The sequence below is a fragment of the Rhipicephalus microplus genome, unplaced genomic scaffold (assembly GCF_043290135.1).
Source record: "Rhipicephalus microplus isolate Deutch F79 unplaced genomic scaffold, USDA_Rmic scaffold_46, whole genome shotgun sequence".
NCBI classification, from domain to species: Eukaryota; Metazoa; Arthropoda; class Arachnida; order Ixodida; family Ixodidae; genus Rhipicephalus; species Rhipicephalus microplus.
The window spans coordinates 2,235,214-2,239,270 of NW_027464619.1; positions in this window are offsets into that span (position 1 = coordinate 2,235,214).

Consider the following 4,057-nt stretch of genomic DNA (forward strand, 5'->3'; position numbering starts at 1 on the left):
CCAACTTGTAAAGGTGAAAAACACTGCATCTCACTAAGTGACATTGTTTAATGCGGTTTTACGACGGTTCATACCTTAACCTAACGTAACCTAACCTAACCTAACCTTACCAAACCTAACCTAACCTAACCTAACCCAACCCAACCCAACCTAACCTAACCTAACCTAACCTAAACTAACCTAACCCAACCTAACCTAACCTAACCTAACCTAACCCAACCCAACCCAACCCAACCTAACCTAACCTAAGCTAACCTAACCAAACCTAACCAAACCTAACCTAACCTAACTTAACCTAACCTAACGTAACCTAACCTAACCTAACCTATTCTATCGTAACCTAACCTTACCTGACCTAACCTAACCTAACGTAACCTAACCTAACCTAACATAACCTAACGTAACCTAACCTAACCTAACCTAACCTAACGTAACCTAACCTAACCTAACCCAACCTAACCCAACCCAACCCAACCCAACAACACCCAACCCAACAACACCCAACCCAACCTAACCTAACATAACCTTACCTAACCTAACCAAATTATCCTTACCTAACCTAACCTAACCTAACGTAACCTAACCTAACCTAACATAACATAACCTAACCTAACCTAACGTAACCTAACCTAACCTAACCTAACCTAACCCAACCTAACCTAACCTAACCTAACCTAACCCAACTCAACCCAACCTAACCTAATCTAACCTAACCTAACCTAACCTAACAAAACCTAACCTAACCTAACCTAACGACGGTTGCAAGCGCTTTCACATTAGATATCGCAGTTCCCGACTTTTAATGGTGAAAAACACTGCATCTCACTAATTGACATTGTTTAATGCGGTTTTACGACGGTTCATATCTTAACCTAACCTAACATTCGCACTTGTATCTAAAAACGCTTTATTACACTGTTTTGTTCACAATTACGATATTTGCATAACCTCACAGTTTTTCACCAACTTATTGCAGTACAGAACGTTGTATCTCGCTAAATGACATATTTCTTTAAGGTTTCACGATGCTTGCATGCGCTTTAACGAGAATATCACAATATAGCAGTTTCGCACTTGTAACGGTAGAACACGCAGTATTTGGCTTGTTCATGCCGTTTTGTGTGCTTTCACAACATTTCACCTATCGCAGTTTAATACTCGCTATAAAACAACACTATCTCGTTAGATGACGTCGTTTTTGGTAGTTTCACGACGCTACCTAGCTTAAACAAACCTAACCTAACCTAACCTTCGCACTTCTATCGTTAGAAAACGTTTTACTCGCAACTTTACAATGTTTTCTACAAGATTACGACGGTTTCATGCGCTTTCACATTAGATATCGTAGTTCCCGACTTGTAATGTTGAAAAACACTACATCTCACTAAGTGACATTGTTTAATGCGGTTTTACGACGGTTGATATGTCAACCTAACCTAACATTCGCACTTGTATCTAAAGACGCTCAATTACACTGTTTCGTGCACAATTACGATATTTGCTTGACCTCACAGTTTCTCACCAACTTATTACAGTACAGAACGCTGTATCTCGCTAAATGACATCGTTCTTTAAGGTTTCACGATACTTGCATGCGCTTTACCGAGAATGTCAAAACATAGCAGTTTCGCACTTGTAACGGTACAACACGCAGTATTTGGCTTGTTCATGCCGTTTTGTGTGCTTTCACAACATTTTACCTATCGCAGTTTCGTACTCGCAATAAAACAACACTATCTCGTTAGATGGCGTCGTTTTTGGTGGTTTCACGACGCTACCTAGCTTAAACTAACATAACCTAACATAAGCTTCGCACTTCTATCGTTAGAAAACGTTTTACTCGCTACTTTACATTGCTTTCTACAACATTACGACGGTTTCAAGCGCTTTCACATTAGATATCGCAGTTCCCAACTTGTAAAGGTGAAAAACACTGCATCTCACTAAGTGACATTGTTTATTGCGGTTTTACGACGGTTCATACCTTAACCTAACGTAACCTAACCTAACCTAACCCAACCTAACCTAACATAACCTAACCTAACCTAACCTAACCTAACCTAACCAAACCTAACCTAACGTAACCCACCCTAACCTAACCTAACCTAACCTAACCTAACCTAACCTAACGACGTTTGCAAGCGCTTTCACATTAGATATCGCAGTTCCCGACTTGTAATGGTGAAAAACACTGCATCTCACTAAGTGACATTGTTTAGTGCGGTTTTACGACGGTTCATATCTTAACCTAACCTAACATTCGTACTTGTATTGAAAAACGCTCTATTACACTGTTTCGTTCACAATTACGATATTTGCATAACCTCACAGTTTTTCACCAACTTATTACAGTACAGAACGCTGTATCTCGCTAAATGACATTGTTCTTTAAGGTTTCACGATGCTTGCATGCGCTTTAACGAGAATATCACAATATAGCAGTTTCGCACTTGTAACGGTAGAACACGCAGTATTTGGCTTGTTCATGCCGTTTTGTGTACTTTCACAACATTTCACCTATTGCAGTTTCGTACATGCAATAAAACAACACTATCTCGTTAGATGACGTCCTTTTTGGTGGTCTCACGACGCTACATAGCTTAAACTAACATAACTCAAGCTAACCTTCGCACTTCTATCGTTAGAAAACGTTTTACTCGCAACTTTACAATGTTTTCTACAAGATTACGACGGTTTCATGCGCTTTCACATTAGATATCGTAGTTCCCGACTTGTAATGTTGAAAAACACTACATCTCACTAAGTGACATTGTTTAATGCGGTTTTACGATGGTTGATATGTCAACCTAACCTAACATTCGTACTTGTATTGAAAAACGCTCTATTACACTGTTTCGTTCACAATTACGATATTTGCATAACCTCACAGTTTTTCACCAACTTATTGCAGTACAGAACGCTGTATCTCGCTAAATGACATCGTTCTTCAAGGTTTCACGATGCTTGCATGCGCTTTAACGAGAATATCACATTATAGCAGTTTCGCACTTGTAACGGTACAACACGCAGTATCTGGCTTGTTCAAGCCGTTTTGTGTACTTTCACAACATTTCACCTATTGCAGTTTCGTACATGCAATAAAACAACACTATCTCGTTAGATGACGTCCTTTTTGGTGGTCTCACGACGCTGCATAGCTTAAACTAACATAACTCAAGCTAACCATCGCACTTCTATCGTTAGGAAACGTTTTACTCGCAACTTTACAATGTTTTCTACAAGATTACGACGGTTTCATGCGCTTTCACATTAGATATCGTAGTTCCCGACTTGTAATGTTGAAAAACACTACATCTCACTAAGTGACATTGTTTAATGCGGTTTTACGACGGTTGATATCTCAACCTAACCTAACATTCGCACTTGTATCTAAATACGCTCAATTACACTGTTTCGTTCACAATTACGATATTTGCTTGACCTCACAGTTTCTCACCAACTTATTACAGTACAGAACGCTGTATCTCGCTAAATGACATCGTTCTTTAAGGTTTCACGATACTTGCATGCGCTTTAACGAGAATATCACAATAAAGCAGTTTCGCACTTGTAACGGCACAAGACGCAGTATCTGGCTAGTTCATGCCATTTTGTGTGCTTTCCCAATATTTCACCTATCGCAGTTTCGTACTCGCAATAAAACAACACTATCTCGTTAGATGACATCGTTTTTGGTGGCTTCACGACGCTACCATCTCAAACTAACCAAACCTTCGCACTTCTATCGTTAGAAAACGTTTTATTCGCTACTTTACAATGTTTTCTACAAGATTACGACGGTTTCATGCGCTTTCACATTAGATATCGCAGTTCCCGACTTTTACTGGTGAAAAACACAGCATCTCACTAAGTGACATTGTTTAATGCGGTTTTAGCGCGGTTCATATCTTAACCTAACCTAACCTTACCTAATCCAACCTAACCTAACCTAACCTAACCTAACCAAACCTTAGCTAACATCCCTAACCTAACCTAACCTAACCTAACCTAACGTAACCTAACCTAACCTAACATAACCTAACGACGTTTGCAAGCG